Source organism: Lepisma saccharinum, chromosome 13 (genome assembly GCF_977018435.1).
Source record: "Lepisma saccharinum chromosome 13, izLepSacc3.1, whole genome shotgun sequence".
NCBI lineage: Eukaryota > Metazoa > Arthropoda > Insecta > Zygentoma > Lepismatidae > Lepisma > Lepisma saccharinum.
In genome coordinates, this window is record NC_139241.1 from 15,060,044 (window position 1) to 15,086,847 (window position 26,804).

At 38.4% G+C, this 26,804-nt stretch overlaps 9 non-coding genes across 9 annotated transcripts; all 9 read right to left on the reverse strand.

The window, feature by feature from the left end:
• Nucleotides 1-9,264: 9,264 nt before the first annotated feature.
• Nucleotides 9,265-9,382, reverse strand: LOC145997788 (U5 spliceosomal RNA). The gene has a single exon (XR_014443180.1). It is a non-coding gene; the product is annotated as a U5 spliceosomal RNA (small nuclear RNA).
• A 1,561-nt stretch (nucleotides 9,383-10,943) lies between these two features.
• Nucleotides 10,944-11,061, reverse strand: LOC145997746 (U5 spliceosomal RNA). Its single transcript, XR_014443141.1, has one exon. It is a non-coding gene; the product is annotated as a U5 spliceosomal RNA (small nuclear RNA).
• A 1,558-nt stretch (nucleotides 11,062-12,619) lies between these two features.
• On the reverse strand, nucleotides 12,620-12,737 carry LOC145997654 (U5 spliceosomal RNA). The gene has a single exon (XR_014443051.1). It is a non-coding gene; the product is annotated as a U5 spliceosomal RNA (small nuclear RNA).
• Nucleotides 12,738-17,649: 4,912 nt separating this feature from the next.
• On the reverse strand, nucleotides 17,650-17,766 carry LOC145997776 (U5 spliceosomal RNA). Its single transcript, XR_014443168.1, has one exon. It is a non-coding gene; the product is annotated as a U5 spliceosomal RNA (small nuclear RNA).
• A 1,561-nt stretch (nucleotides 17,767-19,327) lies between these two features.
• Nucleotides 19,328-19,445, reverse strand: LOC145997670 (U5 spliceosomal RNA). The gene has a single exon (XR_014443066.1). It is a non-coding gene; the product is annotated as a U5 spliceosomal RNA (small nuclear RNA).
• Nucleotides 19,446-21,010: 1,565 nt separating this feature from the next.
• Nucleotides 21,011-21,128, reverse strand: LOC145997599 (U5 spliceosomal RNA). Its single transcript, XR_014443000.1, has one exon. It is a non-coding gene; the product is annotated as a U5 spliceosomal RNA (small nuclear RNA).
• Nucleotides 21,129-22,691: 1,563 nt separating this feature from the next.
• LOC145997600 (U5 spliceosomal RNA) lies at nucleotides 22,692-22,809 on the reverse strand. The gene has a single exon (XR_014443001.1). It is a non-coding gene; the product is annotated as a U5 spliceosomal RNA (small nuclear RNA).
• A 1,563-nt stretch (nucleotides 22,810-24,372) lies between these two features.
• Nucleotides 24,373-24,490, reverse strand: LOC145997869 (U5 spliceosomal RNA). The gene has a single exon (XR_014443255.1). It is a non-coding gene; the product is annotated as a U5 spliceosomal RNA (small nuclear RNA).
• A 1,565-nt stretch (nucleotides 24,491-26,055) lies between these two features.
• LOC145997748 (U5 spliceosomal RNA) lies at nucleotides 26,056-26,173 on the reverse strand. The gene has a single exon (XR_014443142.1). It is a non-coding gene; the product is annotated as a U5 spliceosomal RNA (small nuclear RNA).
• Nucleotides 26,174-26,804: the final 631 nt, after the last annotated feature.

The window sequence follows — 26,804 nt, forward strand, 5'->3', positions numbered from 1 at the left end:
AAATATAATTTGTCCCCTATTTGTATTTTAAATTCCAAAGAGCCATCATCTTCAACATAAGATGTTTCTAATGTATTGGGATCTGTAAAATCCTCCAATTCTACACTGGTGATTTTCACTTTGTTATCAGCATTTGTTATTGATAAGGTGGGGTAGTGGTGTGCCTGTGGCTGAAGCCAATATTTGATCTTGATTGGTCTCAATGTGCCCCCAACAAAAAATTGGTAATAAAATTGTGCAGGGGACAGCATATATATTTTGCCTCCTGGTGTAAATGGAGAATCATATTCTTTGTTGGGGATGCTGTACAATTCAAGAATTACTGAATGTTTTGGATTCTCGATTATGCCTGTTATTTCTTTTTCTGCTGTAAGCAATCTGCTTGTTACAGATTCAAGGTGCTCATTGATGGTCCTAACAATCTCATCGTGCCCAGGCTTGATTCTTATGTCAACAGCAAGTTTTTTGTATTGTTGCACAATTTCTTGGAGCTGGGTGGCAAAAACAGACACAGCATTTGCTTGATTGGATTCCATGATCCCTAGCTGTTGCTTGATATTAGCAACAATTTGTTGCAAATTTTCAACAATTGCCAATTTTGAATTTTGAGCTGTAAGATCATGGACCTGTCTTCTGATATCCTCAAACAGGGCATGCAGTTCATTAATATGTTGATTTGTTGGTAGAGTGGCCACTGTCTGATTGAGTTGTTTGATCTCTGCTTGGATATTCTTGATATCTTCTGATTTCAATATCCTATTCACTGCTCTCTTAATATTTTTAAGTTCCTGTGATGTAGGCAGATTTGACACTGTATTTTGTAAAAATTCAAGTGCCAATTTTACATCATTTAATTCAGAAGCATGAGCCACATTTTGCATAGCATTTTGGAGCAGGGCTATATCTGCCTGAGAGGGTGTGGATTGTTGTAAAATTTCAAGTTTTGTTTGGACATCATCTATCAAGTGATGAAAATGAGATAGTTCAGATTCAGTGTTGAGGTTTTCAAGCTTTGTGATTTGTTGCTGGACACTGACAAGGGTATCTACAATCCCAGGCAATCGGGATTCTTGTATATTTGCCAAATCACTTTGCACTGCTGCTATTGTACCTTCAAGATGGGTTATGGAACTTTGAATTTTTCCAAAATCTTCATATGTTTCAAGTTGCAGCTTAATATTTGCTACACTCCGAGTTATTGCATTCAAAGCATCAGAAGATGGCAAGTTGTTCATAAAATTTTCAAGTGTCTCAATTTTTTCTTTAACCTCGGCTATGGCATTGTTCAGAGGATCCAGATTAGGTATTTGGAGTGACTGAATCTGTTCCTTTAGAGTGGAAATCACTAGATCAAAATCTTCTTGTGATTTTATGCTTTTGACAATTGTTTGGAGTTGTGTCTGGACATTATTTATTTGCTCTTCCAATTGCTGTTTCAATTGCTCAGAGTTGTTAGCCTGGGTCTTAAATCTGGCTTGAAGAGCTGCTACAGCCTCTTCCAAACTTTGAAAATTATCCAATGTCGCCAGGTCAGTATATTTCTGAAGCAATAATTTGAGTTCAGAATCAATTTTAAGAAGAGGGTCCATGCATTGTGATTGCAAATTTGTAATTTCTAATTGAAGACTGGCATTGAGTGTGGTTTGTAAAGCTTGTAAATCACTTCTTAATTTCTTGACTCTGACATCAAGCATCAGAATCTCATCACTGTGATCTTCATGTCTTGTATGGCCAAAAATATCATTAGGCATTTTGTTTAGTGGTTATTTATTATTGAATATCTGATTCTTAATTCTATAAAAAAGGGTATAAGCTTATCATAAGATCCAGGGACTTCAATATATAAGCAGTCACCAGCAGAAACAGTATAAACAGTACCAGAAATCATGTTTGAGTGCTTAATTCTGTAAATATTTCTCCCTACTGAAATTTTAACATCACCCTCAGGGGTTGTAATAAATTGCAATTGCCCACCTACAGGTAATTGGTAATGATTTAAATTATTGTTAAATATGTACAATATTTTGCCTGTTTCATCATCAACATCTGTAAATATGCTGTTCAGATGAATAATTAACAAGCCACTCAGTTTAGACATTATATCAGAAGAGGGTTGTGGTGTTGGCAGCTCCATAATACCTTGTTTTTTGAACCCAAATAAGTTCATAGGCATGTTTATTTATTTCAAATCATGCTCTGTACTTGTGCATTGTTTGCCATTTTTCAAATCACAATGACCCCATGGTAGAGTATGTATGCCACATGATAAAATGCATCTCTTATCATCATGTGGGTCCAGAGCCACTTTTCTTACAATATTGCTAGTCAATAAGTGATCCACACTCTGGATTCTGGATTCTGATGTTTTGATTAAATTCTGGGATTTGATGCAATTTTTATAATCTTCAAATTGGAGCTCTTTTTCAACAGTTACTCTGCCAATACCCTTGGCTTTTTTGACAACAGCACTACATGTTTTAAAACTATACATCTTGGCACTTAACCCAGCAAATTCCACAATAACATCACCAAGTGTCTCATCTTTTAACTTGCCAGGCACTTTTTTGTTGTGGTGGTGTTGAATCTCTGTATGTTCACTGGTATCAAAGTATTTAATCAATTCAGGCTGTGCTATATCTTGATAAACATTTTCTGTTTGAATATCAAGAACAAAACTATCCGTGTCCATGTACATCAATTTTACTCTATCACCATAAAAAGGTTTCAACACATCATAATACAATATTAACATATGTAATTTGGCCAATTCCAATATTGCAGCCCCTACATAAATAGGTTTATCAAACTTAATCTTTGTTTTTTTCATGTTGAAAAGTGCCATATTTTCATCATAAATTCTTCTATAATTAAAATTAGGCTTTGCAACCAATTTTTTGCTCAGGCTGGGGTCAGTAATTATTTTAACATCGGTATGTTTTCTGACATTTTCAATAGTTTTACCATACACAGAATTGACCATCAATTTAAACAAGGCCTTATCAAATTGGCTCTTTGCAGATGTTCGAAGCTCCGTGTTTGTATCAATATATGATTTCAACCATTTTGAGTGCCTGAACCTCAAAACTTTGCCAAGTTTGGTCACTTGAACACCATGTTTCATCAGGAACTGGAGGTTCTTGTAATATATGACATAGCCTTGTTTTGGATCCAGTGTCATCATGAGCTTCTTCTGTTTAGAGCCAGGTGAGCACTGAACCTCGGGAATTGGGGGCAGATCAGAAAATTTGTTATGTAAATGATCTGGAATTATCAGATGAACCTCTAAGAAGAGGCCATATTCACGGTCATCATAGTTCTGAAGATCCTCAATATTAAAATCTTCAACCCATTCAAGCCTTGCATATGGCAGTTTTTGCATCATGGCATGACCATAGAGGCTGTTTGCATCTACATACACTATATAATTTGATGGCCGTGCTGGATCATAATCAGGCATATATTTGTTATTTGCTCTGGCATATCTCTGAGAGCATTGCACCATGCCTCCTCTTATATCTTCCTCGATAAACAGATACATATTTTGATCTTGGATCAGATCCAATTGCTTTTTGGTGTTGAAAAACATTGAAGACCATGCTAGGTCCGGTGCACTGAAAAAATACACTGGGTCCAGTTTATAATTTTGCATCGAAGATTTTCTGAATGCCTGCATTATATCAGCTAAGAGAGTGACATCAAGTTTCAAATATGCCATGTGATAATCACCAAATGTCTGGCATTTTAAATTGTTCCACATCAATTGGGCATGGTGATAATCATCATCAGTGATTCCAGATGCTCTGATTTTGCTGTAAAACTGTTCTTGTGGTGGCAGGGAACACTCATCAAATTTAGAAAAATCTGTAACATAATCATATGGATATACACCCTTCCGCCTAATTAATTTCAGGTCCTGATTTGGAAACAATGCACGTGTGATTTTGAATTGATCATCAGATAATTGAGTGGCCAGTGTAGCCAGGCTAGCAGATAAAATTCTGTAAGAATCAAGAAATCTTATGTGAATAGGAGCACCATTAACTTTAATTATTTTGCTAATAGATATATATTTCTCATCATTTTCAGCTAAAATATTTAAATTCTGCTTGTCAAACCCCTCATATCTGATCAGATGATGGAAATCATAATTGGATGCTCCATGGCAAAATATGGGGACAAATCTTGGTCTCTTGATCTTAATATTACAGCTATTACACAGGGCCATTAAGAATTTACCATCTGTATGAGAATGGTGTTTCACCTTGATTTTTGTATCTGAAAATTCAGAATCACATACCGGGCATTTTTCTGCATTGTTGAAATCCTCAATCTGTTTCTCTGTTAAAGGCAACATGGGTTTTGATTTTAATAAGATGTTAGATGCTATGTCACGGCACTCATTTTCTATTCTATGTGCAAATTTTTTGATGGCATCTGGCCCCAAGTATGAATATTCTTTAGTAACAACACCATCCTGTACAATCACATAACAAAAGCTGGAAGGTTCATGTAGCTGGTATGGTGTAATTGAAGATTCTTCAGGATCTGGATTGCAGGATGCAAGAGATTTGAGGATTGATTCAAAATCACAGACAATATATGCTGGGTGTTCCAACAAGGCTTCAAACTTTTTGAATTTGCAATTCTCACTTGGCATTGGCATCACCATATGAACAGGTTTATGATTGCCACAATATTTCAGATGCTCAATTAACTTGTTTTTTGCAATTTCTGCATTTACTTCCCGAACCCCCTTCACTATTTTTTGACCATCAAAAACAGTTAAGCATCTTCTGCACAACTTGAATATTGTATTGGATTTGTCTAGTTGTGTTCTCACTAAAGCTTCAAGATTATGTATCAGAGTGTAATGATATGTGCCATCCCCTTCAATTAAGAGCAAATCAATCGGAATAGCAGAATCATCATCAAATGTACTGATTCTGAGAGGTTCTATCGGGCAATTGCCAGTGGAACAAATAAATACATTAATAGATAATTGTTTGCCATTGATATGCCTGGCCTTTTTTTCAAATTTATCAATATTCTGAACAGACATTGGATATTCTAAACCCTCCATTGCATCGTCAAAAAGATGTTCATGTTGTTTGTAATAACTTATTCTCTGAGGATTCCTTGAAACTGGATACAAAACAGCTAATATACACCACAAAAAGCATTTCTGGTCGGTATTTTCAATATTAACCACGGCTCTTTTGTTTTTAATATTGTCAGGTAATGGCAGATATGTAGATCCTTGTAATGGGCAGAATTCAGAAATATGAACATATAACTTGTGTGGAGAACCGCATAGGCTCCATCCAGACTCTTTTGCCGCAAATTCAGAGTGTTTAATATTCAATTGATCTATCAACCTGCTTATTATTCTGTCTGAATTTGTATTTGAATATACCGGTACAGTTTCTGTTTTGTGGGGCTGTGTAAATTTTGTGCCGTTTGGCTTCTTATATTGTGTAAACAATTTCAGGGAGAGCTTATAAGAGCCATTTTGTGCATTTAGAATTGCCTGCAGATCAGGATTTACACTGCTCAAAAAATTCTGAATACCACATCTTGGCTCTGATACAAACCGATAATCCCTAAGTTGGGCATTAAAACTGCTATGGATGGGTGCATAGCATGGCTGCTTTGCTGCTCTGGCATTAAGAGGTGCTTCATGCTTCCTTTTCAGACCAGATGTGGATGGTTGTGGGGGCAATATTGATGACTGTGCAGAACAAGTATCTTTATGTATATATGAGAAGTATTGCATGTTATATTTTCTATTGCATTTGGGGCATATTTTTGTGGGAGTTCTGTATTTGTCTGGGTCACAAATCTTTTGGTGCTTGGCCCAATTGGGCTTGATATATTCTTATTGCATTGATTACAATATTTTTGATTCGGCATTTTTGTTCTTGTTTATTATATACAATTTCCTGGGCTTCAATTCAAAATTCTATGCTGGATAAAAATATCAGTTGGGTTCAGCACTGTGCTTTGTGTGTGTGTATGTGTGTATGTGTATGTGTGTTAATATTTTTGGCTTTGGTATTTATATACAATTTCTTGGGGTTCAAATCAAATCACTATACTGGATAAAAAATATCAGTTGGGTTCAGTACAGACAAAAAAACTGCATAGCTCTATGTCAATTAGTTCTTGATTCCCGGGCGAGGAATATTAATCCCACAGCTCTGCGGGGCAAGAATCTGAGAAACTGCCCCGAATATTGATCCCACAACTCCGCGACGCGAGAATAGAACTGCCCGGGCGGGGAATATTGATCCCACAACTCCACGGCGCAGGAATCTGAGAAACTGCACCGAGTATTGATCCGTGCAGAGGAACTGTCCGTGCCGCAGCTCCTCGGTGCGAGAATCTGAGAAACTGCCCCGAGTATTGATCCGTGCAGAGGAACTGGCCGTGCCACAGGCTCTTTTTTCCCCCTTTTCCCCCTTTTTGCCAAAAATTGGCTTTTATTGTATTAGTGTATATTGTTTCTATGACCTTACTTGGGTTATTCCTCCAAATTATATGCTTCAATTCTCCTATACTTTGGTGGAGCCTGTTCAGGTTCTGCCCCCCACTTGTGGGTTCCACTGCCGATCCAGCAATAGTGAAGAATCTGCACTGTGCCCTGGCTTATATAGATTTATACAGCCAATAGGAGCCCTGCTTATTTAAACCAATCAAAACTTTGTTTGTTTTAACTAATCAAAATTTCTGTTTATTAATTGTCCAATCTTGTTTATTCTTGTCCTGTCTTGTTGAATTTTGTTTGGACTGGTTCTAACCTGTAATATTGTGTCCTGTCTTGTTGAATTTTGTCTATTCTTGTCCTGTCTTGTTGAATTTTGTTTGGACTGGTCCTAACCTGTAATATTGTGTCCTGTCTTGTTGAATTTTGTTTGTACTGGTCCTAACCTGTAATATTGTGTCCTGTCTTGTTGAATTTTGTTTGGACTGGTCCTAACCTGTAATATTGTGTCCTGTCTTGTTGAATTTTGTTTGGACTGGTTCTAACCTGTAATATTGTGTTCTGTCTTGTTGAATCCTGTCTATTCTTGTCCTGTCTTGTTGAATTTTGTTTGGACTGGTCCTAACCTGTAATATTGTGTCCTGTCTTGTTGAATTTTGTTTGGACTGGTCCTAACCTGTAATATTGTGTCCTGTCTTGTTGAATTTTGTTTGGACTGGTCCTAACCTGTAATATTGTGTCCTGTCTTGTTGAATTTTGTTTGGACTGGTTCTAACCTGTAATATTGTGTTCTGTCTTGTTGAATCTTGTCTAATCTTGTCCTGTCTTGTTGAATTTTGTTTGGACTGGTCCTAACCTGTAATATTGTGTCCTGTCTTGTTGAATTTTGTTTGGACTGGTCCTAACCTGTAATATTGTGTCCTGTCTTGTTGAATTTTGTCTATTCTTGTCCTGTCTTGTTGAATTTTGTTTGGACTGGTCCTAACCGGAAGTAAATATGTGTGGGTGGGTGTGGGTAGCTCATATGAGTATTTTTGGCCTAGTTTTAAGTGTGGCCAAAAAAAATATCAAGAGGGGCATATTTTTGACAAGTTTATGGACAGCAATCTCACAGAAGTGCCTTTTGTAAGTATAGGCACATCAATCTGAGGGGGTTCATACTCTCTCATGGAATCCATGAGGGCTTTTTTACAAAAATCTTGGATTAGACAGGGTTCCACACTTGAGCAAAAAACTCATATGGGCATGTTGAGCTTGTTTTAAGTGTAGACAATTCTGCTTGAGGGGGGTTCATACTTTCTTGAGTTTATAATATTGTATTTACTACTACTATGTTAAATAAACAATATGCTGGGATACACAAATCCTGACGTCAAATCCAAAAAAAAAATAAAAAAATTGCGTCATGTGCACGGACCAACGTACACAAATGATAAACCGACAGCAAATTCTGCCATCTCTCGGACACCATTTCAACTAGTGGGAAGTTGTACTTTGGCAACAAATTCCATTTCACGAAGAATTTTCAGTTTACCTGTTCTCATATGCAAGACGATTACACTTTCGGGTTTCTCCCACAGGCATGCTTAATAATGTTTCGTAAAGAAACCAAACCGAAGCAAGAAAGAAAATTACCGCAGTTATTTCGGTTGTGACGGGTCACTTTCATGTCATGCGATTCTTGCACGTATATATGTAGTGATGGAATCTCGAAATTTACTATAGATTGAGCAATAGCCATGAATATAAAACAAGATAGTTCCGTGGAAATTACTTAACGTAATAATTCTCGGCATCAAAGCAAGTTACATTTCGACAATTGTAAATTAGAGAGAAAGAAATAAGTAAAAGGAATTTTGTGTTCCAAAATTTCCTATCATACGCTAACGACTTCTTTTTCACAATGTTACTTCCATACAGGGTTGGCAAATTTGTGTTCTTTTGTTTGTTTTAACATGCTTTTAATGTTGATTTGTCGAAAAGGATATATTTTTTTTTAAAAAATAAAACTTTTAAACAAAATGCCAAGATGACATTTTTTTAAGAATAATGAAAAATAATGTATCTGTAGAACATCCAAGGATAGATTGTGTTCATATTACAAGCAAACGCTTGACTAACTTCTTAAAATACACATTTATGTTAGTCTTAAATCTCGCCTGTACGCTGTTCGAGAAGCTCCAACTAATCCACAGTTTCCAGGCCCCACTGAGTCCAAGTGGTAGCTTCTGATTAATTAACATCGTGAATGGATCTAAATCTTAAACATCTGCATAAATCATAGCCATGAATTTTAAACGTGGCCCACGGTATTCATCACCATATGTGTGTTATTTGATGTACATTTTGAACCACTGAGCAGATTCTAATGCACAATAAAGAGAATGATACTCATTTAAAGAAAACGCGTAGTTACAAAACACACAAATAATCACAAACTATCAAACGTCAAGTATCAAAATGTGTTTTAAACAAATCTGAAAAGAAACATGTTTCAAACGCTTTGTTTAAAATTTGAAATAAACAAAGAAATATGTTTTAAACGGAGAATTCATATTGTTTAAAACACTTTGTTTTGATCATGCTAACTCTGTTTCCATACAATCCTCCCTGTGAAGTCATTTCCATGTTCGGCTTCGTTGTGAAATGACAAGCGCATTTGGAAATTTAGCAGCAAGCGCCCATACAGATCCTCCTGCCTGCAAATTTCAGAAGGTGAGAGATTATCAAGCTGAGCAAGAGCACACATTTCCACCTACAGTTTTCGTTGTGTTTGCTAATCGGGCTCAGTTTGTACCAAGCCTTTATAAAAAATAATATTACACTCGTTTGTTGTTCCCCTCCATGGAAATCTTTAGTAAAAGGCGAAAGATTTTTGCGTATGAAGAGAAACCAGAGTTGTTTCCAGGCCACCAATTTTTCCTAGCCTATGTTGCAGTTCTATTCACTGCTCATGGGAACGTCTAGGTTCCGTAGGAAATTGCTGTTTTACTTGTTGAAACATAAAACCTCGTTTTGTGTGATTTTCGTTTCTTAAAACGAGAGAATAAAGATATAAATCCGTGCCGATTTCTAATTTGCGTCATGTACACGGACCAACGTACACAAATGATATACCGACAGCAAATTCTGTCATCTCTCGGCCACCATTTCAACTAGTGGGAACTTGTACTTTGGCAACACATTCCATTTCACGAAGAATTTTCAGTTTACCTGTTCTCATATGCAAGACTATTACACTTTCGGGTTTCTCCCACAGGCATGCTTAATAATGTTTCGTAAAGAAACCAAACCGAAGCAAGATAGAAAATTACCGCAGTTATTTCGGTTGTGACGGGTCACTTTCATGTCATGCGATTCTTGCACGTATATATGTAGTGATGGAATCTCGAAATTTACTATAGATTGGGCAATAGCCATGAATATAAAACAAGATAGTTCCGTGGAAATTACTTAACGTAATAATTCTCGGCATCAAAGCAAGTTACATTTCGACAATTGTAAATAAGAGAGAAAGAAATAAGTAAAAGGAATTTTGTGTTCCAAAATTTCCTATCATACGCTAACGACTTCTTTTTCACAATGTTACTTCCATACAGGGTTGGCAAATTTGTGTTCTTTTGTTTGTTTTAACATGCTTTTAATGTTGATTTGTCGAAAAGGATATATTTTTTTTTAAAAAATAAAACTTTTAAACAAAATGCCAAGATGACATTTTTTTAAGAATAATGAAAAATAATGTATCTGTAGAACATCCAAGGATTGATTGTGTTCATATTACAAGCAAACGCTTGACTAACTTCTTAAAATACACATTTATGTTAGTCTTAAATCTCGCCTGTACGCTGTTCGAGAAGCTCCAACTAATCCACAGTTTCCAGTCCCCACTGAGTCCAAGTGGTAGCTTCTGATTAATTATCATCGTGAATGGATCTAAATCTTAAACATCTGCATAAATCATAGCCATGAATTTTAAACGTGGCCCACGGTATTCATCACCATATGTGTGTTATTTGATGTACATTTTGAACCACTGAGCAGATTCTAATGCACAATAAAGAGAATGTAACTCATTTAAAAAAACGCGTAGTTACAAAACACACAAATAATCACAAACTATCAAACGTCAAGTATCAAAATGTTTTTAAACAAATCTGAAAAGAAACATGTTTCAAACGCTTTGTTTAAACATTTGAAATAAACAAAGAAATATGTTTTAAACGGAGAAAACATATTGTTTAAAACACTTTGTTTTGATCATGCTAACTCTGTTTCCATACAATCCTCCCTGTGAAGTCATTTCCATGTTCAGCTTCGTATGTGAAATGACAAGAGCATTTGAAAATTTAGCAGCAAGCGCCCATACAGATCCTTGTGCCTGCAAATTTCAGAAGGTGAGAGATTATCAAGCTGAGCAAGAGCACACATTTCCACCTACAGTTTTCGTTGTGTTTGCTAATCGGGCTCAGTTTGTACCAAGCCTTTATAAAAAATAATATTAGACTCGTTTGTTGTTCCCCTCCACGGAAATCTTTAGTAAAAGGCGAAAGATTTTTGAGTATGAAGGAAAACCAGAGTTGTTTCCAGGCCACCAATTTTTCCTAGAGTATGTTGCAGTTCAATTTACTGCTCATGGGAACGTGTAGGTTCCGTAGGAAATTGCTGTTTTACTTGTTGAAACATAAAACCTCGTTTTGTGTGATTTTCATTTCATAAAACGAGAGAATAAGGATATAAATCCGTTCCGATTTCTAATTTGCGTCATGTGCACGGACCAACGTACACAAATGATAAACCGACAGCAAATTCTGCCATCTCTCGGCCACCATTTCAACTAGTGGGAACTTGTATTTTGGCAACAAATTCCATTTCACGAAGATTTTTCAGTTTACCTGTTCTCATATACAAGACGATTACACTTTCGGGTTTCTCCCACAGGCATGCTTAATAATGTTTCGTAAAGATACCAAACCGAAGCAAGAAATAAAATTACCGCAGTTATTTCGGTTGTGACGGGTCACTTTCATGTCATGCGATTCTTGCACGTATATATGTAATGATGGAATCTCGAAATTTAGTATAGATTGAGCAATAGCCATGAATATAAAACAAGATAGTTCCGTGGAAATTACTTAACGTAATAATTCTCGGCATCAAAGCAAGTTACATTTCGACAATTGTAAATAAGAGAGAAAGAAATAGGTAAAAGGAATTTTGTGTTCCAAAATTTCCTATCATACGCTAACGACTTCTTTTTCACAATGTTACTTCCATACAGGGTTGGCAAATTTGTGTTCTTTTGTTTGTTTTAACATGCTTTTAATGTTGATTTGTCGAAAAGGATATATTTTTTTTAAAAAATAAAACTTTTAAACAAAATGCCAAGATGACATTTTTTTTAAGAATAATGCAAAATAATGTATCTGTTGAACATCCAAGGATTGATTGTGTTCATATTACAAGCAAACGCTTGACTAACTTCTTAAAATACACATTTATGTTAGTCTTAAATCTCGCCTGTACGCTGTTCGAGAAGCTCCAACTAATCCACAGTTTCCTGGCCCCACTGTGTCCAAGTGGTAGCTTCTGATTAATTAACATCGTGAATGGATCTAAATCTTAAAGATCTGCATAAATCATAGCCACGAATTTTAAACGTGGCCCACGGTAATCATCACCATATGTGTGTTATTTGATGTACATTTTGAACCACTGAGCAGATTCTAATGCACAATGAAAAGAATGATACTCATTTAAAGAAAACGCGTAGTTACAAAACACACAAATTATCACAAACTATCAAACGTCAAGTATCAAAATGTGTTTTAAACAAATCTGAAAAGAAACATGTTTCAAACGCTTTGTTTAAACATTTGAAATAAACAAAGAAATATGTTTTAAACGGAGAAAACATATTGTTTAAAACACTTTGTTTTGATCATGCTAACTCTGTTTCCATACAATCCTCCCTGTGAAGTCATTTCCATGTTCGGCTTCGTTTGTGAAATGACAAGAGCATTTGGAAATTTAGCAGCAAGCGCCCATACAGATCCTCCTGCCTGCAAATTTCAGAAGGTGAGAGATTATCAAGCAAGAGCACACATTTCCACCTACAGTTTTCGTTGTGTTTGCTAATCGGGCTCAGTTTGTACCAAGCCTTTATAAAAAATAATATTAGACTCGCTTGTTGTTCCCCTCCACGGAAATCTTTAGTAAAAGGCGAAAGATTTTTGCGTATGAAGGGAAACCAGAGTTGTTTCCAGGTTTTTTTATTTTTTTTTTTTTTATTTATAGTCAGGAATTTTCATGTCCAGCATATTGTTTATTGACTGGAATGTGGGTTGTTTACATAATTTTTGTGTACAGGAATCATTGATAATGACATTTACATTTGTGTTTCCTGCTACTGTCGCAGGAGACAGGTCGTGGGTATGTGCCCAACATATACAATTAACTACAAACAATACATACAAGAGATACAAGATATACAAGGATTAATCATGATAATTTACACGAAATTTGAATACAAGCACAAGTGCACAGATTATACATTTGTTAAAAACCATATGAAAGATTACTTAGGTTCCCTAAAATCTGAGTGTAATTCACTTCGTCATGGTCGTGGTAGAGGTACCTTACGCCGTCGGGGACGGAGTGTCCCGATGGAGTTGATCAGTGGATTGGTGTGGGCTCGAACCTTGGCCCATATGCGTTGTTTGGCGATTTGGAGCGTCTCCTCTATCATGGGATATTGCAGATCATCATGAATCTGGGTGATACGGGTGTCCATGGGGTAGGAACCAATCATGCGTAGCGCTCTGTTCTGCACAATCTGGATCTTCTTGTGATGGGTCTGTGCCATCTGGGTCCATACCGGGCTGGCATAGAGTAGAATAGGACGAACCATCGAAGTGAACACATGGAGGCGTGTGGCAAAAGGAAGAGTGTGCGCACGTAGCAATGGAGATAGGTAGCCAAGACGCATGCGCGCGCGCTTGCAGGCCGCATCTGTGTGAGGGCCAAATTTCAGTCGTCTGTCCAGGAGGACACCCAGATACTTCACTTGATCACGATGAGGCACTCGGCGTCTGAAGAGGGTGACTTGAGCTCGTTCTGGTACGGGGCCCAAGCCGAAGACCGTAACAAAACTCTTCTCTGGGTTTATCCTGATCTTCCATTTTGTGGCCCATTTCTCGAAACGGGTGGTGTACTTCTTCAGTTTGTCTTCACAGTTTTCAAGACGTTTGTCCCAGACAAATACTGCAGTATCATCGGCATACGTGGCTAGCATGCCTGTTTCAGGTGGTGGAATGTCAGCTGCATAGAGAGCAAACAGGAGAGGGGAAAGCACTGCACCTTGTGGAACGCCGGCCAGAATGGGACGTGAAGACGACTGGTGGCCGTTGATGGTGGTAACAAAACTTCTCCCGAAGAGGAAACTGGACAAGATCTGACAATATGTGGTCGGAATGTGCATTCTGTGGAGTTTGTACAAAAGCCCGTGGAGCCACACACTGTCGAAGGCCTTTTGCACGTCCATGAAGAGTCCTAATACTTTTTGCCTGCGGTCAAGTTTGACCGCCACTGTATCTACCACACGTAACAGTTGTTCCGTTGTGCCGTGATGTAACCGGAAGCCAAATTGGTGGTCAGGTATCAAGTGATGAAGGTCACAGAAGTGTGCAAGTCTGGCTCGAAGTACTCGTTCGAAGGTCTTCCCCACATGGGTCAGGAGGCTGATCGGTCTATAGTTGTTGAGTTCTTGCGGGTTTTTACCCGGTTTAGGAATAGCGATTACCTTTGCTAGTTTCCAGTCTCGTGGGAAGTAACCAAGGCGAAGCATGTGTGTGAACAGTTTGGCTAAGAACACGTAGCCTTTTCTTGTCAGGTGTTTGAGCGCTGCTGCAGGAACACGATCGATGCCTGGGGCCGAGCGGGATTTCAGCAGACGAGTCGCTGCAAACACTTCTCGTGGAGTTACATGAGGCACGTCGAGACCGAGTGGCATACGTTTGAGGGAGCGTAGTCCCTCGGTTACCAAACGTGTTGTGGAGGCATCCCGCAAGTCACTGTTGGGGGTGAAACTCTGGGCGAAGTGGTCAGCCATCAATTCGGCCTGTTCCTGAGGATCAAGGACAGGACCATGTTGAGTGTTTATTGCGGAAAGGGGCGCTTTGTCCTTGGTGATCAGCGATCGCGTCAGCTTCCAGAAGGAAGGGTCCATCTGTGAAAGATTTCGAAGTTTGTTGTCCCATCTTGCAACACGATCCCGAAGAAGGAATTGGTGAAGATGCCTTCCTATGAGGGTCCATTCCGCATAGTGTGGCAAATATTGTGTTCTCTGCCATCTTCGGCGCGCCCATCGTGTTAATTTCAGCAGGATGAAGAGCACCGGGGAAGCTGTCGTGGCCACAGGGTCAGGCTTCGTACGGGTGTTTCTTTTCCAGGCGTCTACCAGTACGTTGGAAAAATGGAAGATGGCCATGTCGATCTGCCGAGGGGATCGCAGTGGAATACTGAGATCGAGTTGGTGATGCGTTTCACGACGGAAGTTGTTCCAGTCTGTGATATGTTCCTGCAGGGGACAGAATCGCTGGCAATAGACTCCCTGTGCGATGGAAGCAAAGACTGGCAAATGGTCGGAAAGAAGATCTGTTTCCACATAGGGTGTGGTGCTGTAACCGACTCCTTTAGTAAGGACGACATCTAATACGTCTGGCTGGCCTCGCCCTCTTGGGTAGAAGGTGGGGTCAAGCGGTGCGCTGATGGAAAACTCCGTTTGCGGAAGAAGATCATAAAGTCTATTTCCAGCTGGGTTAGCCACTCTGCTGTTCCATGAGGTATGTTTCGCATTGATGTCTCCCCCTATCACTACGTGTTGGCCAAGGGTCTCTAGTTGCAAGATGTCCTCGTCGTGGAAGGGCACCCGCGGTGAACGGTAGGCTGCGACAAGGATGAGGTCGGAGGTTTTGGTTTTAACTTGAATGGCCAGGACTTCCAGGGAGGTCATCACAGGGGTGGCAATTTGCGCGGCTGGAATGCCCTTGCGCAGGAGTATCATTAATCCACCTTTCTGTTGTCCTTGGCGATCTAGGCGAAAAATTCTGTAATGAGGGTGTCTCCAATCCAGATGAGGTTTGAGGTGTGTTTCATTAATCAGTGCTGCAGTGATATTCTTGGAGTTGAGTAGTTGGCTAAGTTCCTGAGTTTGGTTTTTTATCCCGTCAGCGTTGAAGATGAGCAGGTTCATTTGAGTAAGGTACGATTGTCTATTGAAAGCAGCCATCGTCTTGCATTTCGATCAATGTTTGGATGACTGCCGTGATCATGTTCATACCAGTCGAAGCCTGACTAAGTTTTTGCAAACCCCTCTTAATATGTGTCCAGATTTTGGAGAGGTTCCATTTTGACATTGTGTCGAGGAAGGAAGTGAAGTCTTGATTGGAAGCAGCTTCTTCTTCTCGTCGTTTGTTGGTTTGGCCTCGTAACGCAGCTTGTGCCCTCCCTGCGTAGGATTGCGGCTGCGATCTTGTGATAGGTGCAGCAGGAATCTGAGCAGGGCGAGCTGTGGCGGAGGTCGAGGTGCTTGGAGTCGGTGGAGAAGGTGGGGGTTGACGATTTCTCTGCCTATATTGTTCCATGTCTGTGAACACTTTACATCCACGGAAGTTGGCAGGGTGGTCTCCGTCACAGTTGACGCACTTTGCGGGTCTTCTGCGGTCTTTTTTGGAGCACTCGGCAGTTGGATGATTCATCGCACACTTCACACATCGGGGGGTGGCGTTGCAAGAGGACGCGGTATGCCCGAGCCGTTGGCAACGGTAGCATTGAATGATGGAAGGTTGTTGGTAAGGTGCGATGTGTACATGATAGTACGATATGAACTCTACTTTATAAACACTTGATGAGTTCGGGCCCCTATGGAGAGAGGCTAGATATAGCGGCATTCGCTTCCGCGAATTTGTCTTGGCGTCATATTTGTACATCTGCTTGACAGATTCAACATCAAAGTTCTGTTCTCGAAGGGACTGCACAATCGTCTCACAGCTGTAATCGATGGGTAGGTTGTAGAGTACCACTTTCAGTGGCCGATTTTGCCGTTGAGGGGCAATTGCAAATTCAGTTTGTTTTTCTCGCATGTAAGCAGTAAGTTTGTCAAAGTCAGTTTTACCGCGACACTGGATTCTGATGTTATTCATGGTGATGCGAACACGTAGCGGGTGAATGCCGGTGCGTGCAACAGCATCACCTACGAATCTATTAGCTTCTGGCTGGTTATAGACGAAGATAGGTGGAACCCGAATCCCTGGGGAAGCGGGCGGTAGGTCCAGGTTGTCGGGTTCGACCTGCATGTTGTCATCGTGAAGGTTGTCCTTCTCGGGTGCTTGGATGGAGGAATTGGATAATGCTTCGAACATGTTTGAAGTCTGGACGGTGAATGCCGGAGGTAGTACTGAGTCGTCTTTCCCAGCATATTTGTGCTGCACGTGTTGGAAGCCGTCGGCGTCGTATTCCGGCCGGGTTCGCTTGTTAGGCCGAGATGAATTGTCCTTAATGTCCTTCCGGGCGAGGGAAGAAGCAAGTGGATTCTCTTGTGTCTTGTCCCGCTTGGTGTTGTTGTTCTTGGATGTAACAGTTGATCGCTGCTGCAGCGGTTGGAGTGCAGACAGACAGTGTGGTGATTGGGGTTGTTCATCAATGATGAGCTGGTATGCAGATCTCGAGTCTTGATCTTGGAGTTGTGCATCTGGAACCATGGCGGCCCAATCTGAAGTTCGGACGAATCCTGGTGGATGCGTTCTCGTAGGGCGGCTGTTAGCGGCCCGTCCTGAGGTACTTGCAGCGTCTGACGTCTGGCTGGAAGTGCTTCCGCGGCTGGAGTGCCGCGATCTGGATCTGTCGCTGTTCCGATCAATCGATGACATCGCGGGCGCGTGCTGCGCAGGCGCGAGCGGTGAGTGACCAAGGCTTAGTTGTGCACCGTGAGGTATCCACCTTGGGAACGATTGCTCTGAGGGGCTTCGTTGTGAAATGACAAGAGCATTTGGAAAATTATCAGCAAGCGCCCATACAGATCCTCCTGCCTGCAAATTTCAGAAGGTGAGAGATTATCAAGCTAAGCAAGAGCACACATTTCCACCTACAGTTTTCGTTTTGTTTGCTAATCGGGCTCAGTTTGTACCAAGCCTTTATAAAAAATAATATTAGACTCGTTTATGTTCCCCTCCACGGAAATCTTCAGTAAAAGGCGAAAGATTTTTGCGTATGAAGGGAAACCAGAGTTGTTTCCAGGCCACCAATTTTTCCTAGCCTATGTTGCAGTTCTATTCACTGCTCATGGGAACGTGTAGGTTCCGTAGGAAATCGCTGTTTTACTTGTTGAAACATAAAACCTCGTTTTGTGTGATTTTCGTTTCTTAAAACGAGAGAATAAGGATATAAATCCGTGCCGATTTCTAATTTGCGTCATGTGCACGGACCAACGTACACAAATGATAAACCGACAGCAAATTCTGCCATCTCTCGGCCACCATTTCAACAAGTGGGAACTTGTACTTTGACAACAAATTCCATTTCACGAAGAATTTTCAGTTTACCTGTTCTCATATGCAAGACTATTACACATTCGGGTTTCTCCCACAGGCATGCTTAATAATGTTTCGTAAAGAAACCAAACCGAAGCAAGATAGAAAATTACCGCAGTTATTTCGGTTGTGACGGGTCACTTTCATGTCATGCGATTCTTGCACGTATATATGTAGTGATGGAATCTCGAAATTTAGTATAGATTGGGCAATAGCCATGAATATAAAACAAGATAGTTCCGTGGAAATTACTTAACGTAATAATTCTCGGCATCAAAGCAAGTTACATTTCGACAATTGTAAATTAGAGAGAAAGAAATAAGTAAAAGGAATTTTGTGTTCCAAAATTTCCTACCATACGCTAACGACTTCTTTTTCACAATGTTACTTCCATACAGGGTTGGCAAATTTGTGTTCTTTTGTTTGTTTTAACATGCTTTTAATGTTGATTTGTCGAAAAGGATATATTTTTTTTAAAAAATAAAACTTTTAAACAAAATGCCAAGAAGACATTTTTTTAAGAATAATGAAAAATAATGTATCTGTAGAACATCCAAGGATTGATTGTGTTCATATTACAAGCAAACGCTTGACTAACTTCTTAAAATACACATTTATGTTAGTCTGAAATCTCGCCTGTACGCTGTTCGAGAAGCTCCAAATAATCCACAGTTTCCAGGCCCCACTGAGTCCAAGTGGTAGCTTCTGATTAATTATCATCGTGAATGGATCTAAATCTTAAACATCTGCATAAATCATAGCCATGAATTTTAAACGTGGCCCACGGTATTCATCACCATATGTGTGTTATTTGATGTACATTTTGAACCACTGAGAAGATTCTAATGCACAATGAAGAGAATGATACTCATTTAAAGAAAACGCGTAGTTACAAAACACACAAATAATCACAAACTATCAAACGTCAAGTATCAAAATTTGTTTTAAACAAATCTGAAAAGAAACATGTTTCAAACGCTTTGTTTAAACATTTGAAATAAACAAAGAAATATGTTTTAAACGGAGAAAACATATTGTTTAAAACACTTTGTTTTGATCATGCTAACTCTGTTTCCATACAATCCTCCCTGTGAAGTCATTTCCATGTTCGGCTTCGTTGTGAAATGACAAGAGCATTTGGAAATTTAGCAGCAAGCGCCCATACAGATCCTCCTGCCTGCAAATTTCAGAAGGTGAGAGATTATCAAGCTGAGCAAGAGCACACATTTCCACCTACAGTTTTCGTTGTGTTTGCTAATCGGGCTCAGTTTGTACCAAGCCTTTATAAAAAATAATATTAGACTCGTTTGTTGTTCCCCTCCACGGAAATCTTTAGTAAAAGGCGAAAGATTTTTGCGTATGAAGTGAAACCAGAGTTGTTTCCAGGCCACCAATTTTTCCTAGCCTATGTTGCAGTTCAATGCACTGCTCATGGGAACGTGTAGGTTCCGTAGGAAATTGCTGTTTTACTTGTTGAAATATAAAACCTCGTTTTGTGTGATATTCGTTTCTTAAAACGAGAAAATAGGGATATAAATCCGTGCCGATTTCTAAAATGCGTCATGTGCACGGACCAACGTACACAAATGATAAACCGACAGCAAATTCTGCCATCTCTCGGCCACCATTTCAACTAGTGGGAACTTGTACTTTGGCAACACATTCCATTTCACGAGGAATTTTCAGTTTACCTGTTCTCATATGCAACACGATTACACTTTCGGGTTTCTCCCACAGGCATGCTTAATAATGTTTCGTAAAGAAACCACACCGAAGCAAGAAAGAAAATTACCGCAGTTATTTCGGTTATGACGGGTCACTTTCATGTCATGCGATTCTTGCACGTATATATGTAGTGATGGAATCTCGAAATTTACTATAGATTGGCTAAAATAGCCATGAATATAAAACAAGATAGTTCCGTGGAAATTACTTAACGTAATAATTCTCGGCATCAAAGCAAGTTACATTTCGACAATTGTAAATTAGAGAGAAAGAAATAAGTAAAAGGAATTTTGTGTTCCAAAATTTCCTATCATACGCTAACGACTCCTTTTTCACAATGTTACTTCCATACAGGGTTGGCAAATTTGTGTTCTTTTGTTTGTTTTAACATGCTTTTAATGTTGATTTGTCGAAAAGGATATATTTTTTTTAAAAAAAATAAAACTTTTAAACAAAATGCCAAGATGACATTTTTTTAAGAATAATGAAAAATAATGTATCTGTAGAATATCCAAGGATTAATTGTGTTCATATTACAAGCAAACGCTTGACTAACTTCTTAAAATACACATTTATGTTAGTCTTAAATCTCGCCTGTACGCTGTTCGAGAAGCTCCAACTAATCCACAGTTTCCAGGCCCCACTGAGTCCAAGTGGTAGCTTCTGATTAATTATCATCGTGAATGGATATAAATCTTAAACATCTGCATAAATCATAGCCATGAATTTTAAACGTGGCCCACGGTATTCATCATCTTATGTGTGTTATTTGATGTACATTTCGAACCACTGAGCTGATTCTAATGCACAATAAAGAGAATGATACTCATTTAAAGAAAACGCGTAGTTACAAAACACACAAATAATCACAAACTATCAAACGTCAAGTATCAAAATGTGTTTTAAACAAATCTGAAAAGAAACATGTTTCAAACGCTTTGTTTAAACATTTGAAATAAACAAAGAAATATGTTTTAAACGGAGAAAACATATTGTTTAAATCACTTTGTTTTGATCATGCTAACTCTGTTTCCATACAATCCTCCCTGTGAAGTCATTTCCATGTTCGGCTTCGTTGTGAAATGACAAGAGCATTTGGAAATTTAGCAGGAAGCGCCCATACAGATCCTCCTGCCTGCAAATTTCAGAAGGTGAGAGATTATCAAGCTGAGCAAGAGCACACATTTCCACCTACAGTTTTCGTTGTGTTTGCTAATCGGGCTCAGTTTGTACCAAGCCTTTATAAAAAATAATAATAGACTCGTTTGTTGTTCCCCTCCACGGAAATCTTTAGTAAAAGGCGAAAGATTTTTGCGTATGAAGGGAAACCAGAGTTGTTTCCAGGTCACCAATTTTTCCTAGCCTATGTTGCAGTTCAATTCACTGCTCATGGGAACGTGTAGGTTCCGTAGGAAATCGCTGTTTTACTTGTTGAAACATAAAACCTCGTTTTGTGTGATTTTCGTTTCTTAAAACGAGAAAATAAGGATATAAATCCGTGCCGATTTCTAATTTGCGTCATGTGCACGGAGCAACGTACACAAATGATAAACCGACAGCAAATTCTGCCATCTCTCGGCCACCATTTCAACTAGTGGGAACTTGTACTTTGGCAACACATTCCATTTCACGAAGAATTTTCAGTTTACCTGTTCTCATATGCAACACGATTACACTTTCGGGTTTCTCCCACAGGCATGCTTAATAATGTTTCGTAAAGAAACCACACCGAAGCAGGAAAGAAAATTACCGCAGTTATTTCGGTTATGACGGGTCACTTTCATGTCGTGCGATTCTTGCACGTATATATGTAGTGATGGAATCTCGAAATTTAGTATAGATTGAGCAATAGCCATGAATATAAAACAAGATAGTTCCGTGGAAATTACTTAACGTAATAATTCTCGGCATCAAAGCAAGTTACATTTCGACAATTGTAAATTAGAGAGAAAGAAATAAGTAAAAGGAATTTTGTGTTCCAAAATTTCCTATCATACGCTAACGACTTCTTTTTCACAATGTTACTTCCGTACAGGGTTGGCAAATTTGTGTTCTTTTGTTTGTTTTAACATGCTTTTAATGTTGATTTGTCGAAAAGGATATATTTTTCTTAAAAAAAATAAAACTTTTAAACAAAATGCCAAGATGACATTTTTTTAAGAATAATGAAAAATAATGTATCTGTAGAACATCCAAGGATTGATTGTGTTCATATTACAAGCAAACGCTTGACTAACTTCTTAAAATACACATTTATGTTAGTCTTAAATCTCGCCTGTACGCTGTTCGAGAAGCTCCAACTAATCCACAGTTTCCAGGCCCCACTGAGTCCAAGTGGTAGCTTCTGATTAATTATCATCGTGAATGGATATAAATCTTAAACATCTGCATAAATCATAGCCATGAATTTTAAACGTGGCCCACGGTATTCATCACCTTATGTGTGTTATTTGATGTACATTTCGAACCACTGAGCTGATTCTAATGCACAATAAAGAGAATGATACTCATTTAAAGAAAACGCGTAGTTACAAAACACACAAATAATCACAAACTATCAAACGTCAAGTATCAAAATGTGTTTTAAACAAATCTGAAAAGAAACATGTTTCAAACGCTTTGTTTAAACATTTGAAATAAACAAAGAAATATGTTTTAAACGGAGAAAACATATTGTTTAAAACACTTTGTTTTTATCATGCTAACTCTGTTTCCATACAATCCTCCCTGTGAAGTCATTTCCATGTTCGGCTTCGTTGTGAAATGACAAGAGCATTTGGAAATTTAGCAGGAAGCGCCCATACAGATCCTCCTGCCTGCAAATTTCAGAAGGTGAGAGATTATCAAGCTGAGCAAGAGCACACATTTCCACCTACAGTTTTCGTTGTGTTTGCTAATCGGGCTCAGTTTGTACCAAGCCTTTATAAAAAATAATAATAGACTCGTTTGTTGTTCCCCTCCACGGAAATCTTTAGTAAAAGGCGAAAGATTTTTGCGTATGAAGGGAAACCAGAGTTGTTTCCAGGCCACCAATTTTTCCTAGCCTATGTTGCAGTTCAATTCACTGCTCATGGGAACGTGTAGGTTCCGTAGGAAATCGCTGTTTTACTTGTTGAAATATAAAACCTCGTTTTGTGTGATTTTCGTTTCTTAAAACGAGAAAATAAGGATATAAATCCGTGCCGATTTCTAATTTGCGTCATGTGCACGGACCAACGTACACAAATGATAAACCGACAGCAAATTCTGCCATCTCTCGGCCACCATTTCAACTAGTGGGAACTTGTACTTTGGCAACACATTCCATTTCACGAAGAATTTTCAGTTTACCTGTTCTCATATGCAACACGATTACACTTTCGGGTTTCTCCCACAGGCATGCTTAATAATGTCTCGTAAAGAAACCACACCGAAGCAGGAAAGAAAATTACCGCAGTTATTTCGGTTATGACGGGTCACTTTCATGTCGTGCGATTCTTGCACGTATATATGTAGTGATGGAATCTCGAAATTTAGTATAGATTGGGCAATAGCCATGAATATAAAACAAGATAGTTCCGTGGAAATTACTTAACGTAATAATTCTCGGCATCAAAGCAAGTTACATTTCGACAATTGTAAATTAGAGAGAAAGAAATAAGTAAAAGGAATTTTGTGTTCCAAAATTTCCTATCATACGCTAACGACTTCTTTTTCACAATGTTACTTCCATACAGGGTTGGCAAATTTGTGTTCTTTTGTTTGTTTTAACATGCTTTTAATGTTGATTTGTCGAAAAGGATATATTTTTTTTTAAAAAAATAAAACTTTTATACAAAATGCCAAGATGACATTTTTTTAAGAATAATGAAAAATAATGTATCTGTAGAACATCCAAGGATTGATTGTGTTCATATTACAAGCAAACGCTTGACTAACTTCTTAAAATACACATTTATGTTAGTCTTAAATCTCGCCTGTACGCTGTTCGAGAAGCTCCAACTAATCCACAGTTTCCAGGCCCCACTGAGTCCAAGTGGTAGCTTCTGATTAATTATCATCGTGAATGGATCTAAATCTTAAACATCTGCATAAGTCATAGCCATGAATTTTGAACGTGGCCCACGGTATTCATCACCATATGTGTGTTATTTGATGTACATTTTGAACCACTGATCAGATTCTAATGCACAATAAAGAGAATGACACACATTTAAAGAACACGCCTAGTTACAAAACACACAAATAATCACAAACTATCAAACGTCAAGTATCAAAATGTGTTTTAAACAAATCTGAAAAGAAACATGTTTCAAACGCTTTGTTTAAACATTTGAAATAAACAAAGAAATATGTTTTAAACGGAGAAAACATATTGTTTAAAACACTTTGTTTTGATCATGCTAACTCTGTTTCCATACAATCCTCCCTGTGAAGTCATTTCCATGTTCGGCTTCGTTGTGAAATGACAAGAGCATTTGGAAATTTAGCAGGAAGCGCCCATACAGATCCTCCTGCCTGCAAATTTCAGAAGGTGAGAGATTATCAAGCTGAGCAAGAGCACACATTTCCACCTACAGTTTTCGTTGTGTTTGCTAATCGGGCTCAGTTTGTACCAAGCCCTTATAAAAAATAATAATAGACTCGTTTGTTGTTCCCCTCCACGGAAATCTTTAGTAAAAGGCGAAAGATTTTTGCGTATGAAGGGAAACCAGAGTTGTTTCCAGGCCACCAATTTTTCCTAGCCTATGTTGCAGTTCTATTCACTGCTCATGGGAACGTCTAGGTTCCGTAGGAAATTGCTGTTTTACTTGTTGAAATATAAAACCTCGTTTTGTGTGATTTTCGTTTCTTAAAACGAGAAAATAAGGATATAAATCCGTGCCGATTTCTAATTTGCGTCATGTGCACGGACCAACGTACACAAATGATAAACCGACAGCAAATTCTGCCATCTCTCGGCCACCATTTCAACTAGTGGGAACTTGTACTTTGGCAACACATTCCATTTCACGAGGAATTTTCAGTTTACCTGTTCTCATATGCAACACGATTACACTTTCGGGTTTCTCCCACAGGCATGCTTAATAATGTTTCGTAAAGAAACCACACCGAAGCAAGAAAGAAAATTACCGCAGTTATTTCGGTTATGACGGGTCACTTTCATGTCATGCGATTCTTGCACGTATATATGTAGTGATGGAATCTCGAAATTTACTATAGATTGGGTAAAATAGCCATGAATATAAAACAAGATAGTTCCGTGGAAATCACTTAACGTAATAATTCTCGGCATCAAAGCAAGTTACATTTCGACAATTGTAAATTGGAGAGAAAGAAATAAGTAAAAGGAATTTTGTGTTCCAAAATTTCCTTTCATACGCTAACGACTTGTTTTTCACAATGTTACTTCCATACAGGGTTGGCAAATTTGTGTTCTTTTGTTTGTTTTAACATGCTTTTAATGTTGATTTGTCGAAAAGGATATATTTTTTTTAAAAAAATAAAACTTTTAAACAAAATGCCAAGATGACAATTTTTTAAGAATAATGAAAAATAATGTATCTGTTGAATATCCAAGGATTGATTGTGTTCATATTACAAGCAAACGCTTGACTAACTTCTTAAAATTCACATTTATGTTAGTCTTAAATCTCTCCTGTACGCTGTTCGAGAAGCTCGAACTAATACACAGTTTCCAGGCCTCACTGAGTCCAAGTGGTAGCTTCTGATTAATTATCATCGTGAATGGATCTAAATCTTAAACATCTGCATAAATCATAGCCAAGAATTTTAAACGTGGCCCACGGTATTCATCACCATATGTGTGTTATTTGATGTACATTTTGAACCACTGAGCTGATTCTAATGCACAATAAAGAGAATGATACTCATTTAAAGAAAACGCGTAGTTACAAAACACACAAATAATCACAAACTATCAAACGTCAAGTATCAAAATGTGTTTTAAACAAATCTGAAAAGAAACATGTTTCAAACGCTTTGTTTAAACATTTGAAATAAACAAAGAAATATGTTTTAAACGGAGAAAACATATTGTTTAAAACACTTTGTTTTGATCATGCTAACTCTGTTTCCATACAATCCTCCCTGTGAAGTCATTTCCATGTTCAGCTTCGTATGTGAAATGACAAGAGCATTTGAAAATTTAGCAGCAAGCGCCCATACAGATCCTTGTGCCTGCAAATTTCAGAAGGTGAGAGATTATCAAGCTGAGCAAGAGCACACATTTCCACCTACAGTTTTCGTTGTGTTTGCTAATCGGGCTCAGTTTGTACCAAGCCTTTATAAAAAATAATATTAGACTCGTTTGTTGTTCCCCTCCACGGAAATCTTTAGTAAAAGGCGAAAGATTTTTGAGTATGAAGGAAAACCAGAGTTGTTTCCAGGCCACCAATTTTTCCTAGAGTATGTTGCAGTTCAATTTACTGCTCATGGGAACGTGTAGGTTCCGTAGGAAATTGCTGTTTTACTTGTTGAAACATAAAACCTCGTTTTGTGTGATTTTCATTTCATAAAACGAGAGAATAAGGATATAAATCCGTTCCGATTTCTAATTTGCGTCATGTGCACGGACCAACGTACACAAATGATAAACCGACAGCAAATTCTGCCATCTCTCGGCCACCATTTCAACTAGTGGGAACTTGTATTTTGGCAACAAATTCCATTTCACGAAGATTTTTCAGTTTACCTGTTCTCATATACAAGACGATTACACTTTCGGGTTTCTCCCACAGGCATGCTTAATAATGTTTCGTAAAGATACCAAACCGAAGCAAGAAATAAAATTACCGCAGTTATTTCGGTTGTGACGGGTCACTTTCATGTCATGCGATTCTTGCACGTATATATGTAATGATGGAATCTCGAAATTTAGTATAGATTGAGCAATAGCCATGAATATAAAACAAGATAGTTCCGTGGAAATTACTTAACGTAATAATTCTCGGCATCAAAGCAAGTTACATTTCGACAATTGTAAATAAGAGAGAAAGAAATAGGTAAAAGGA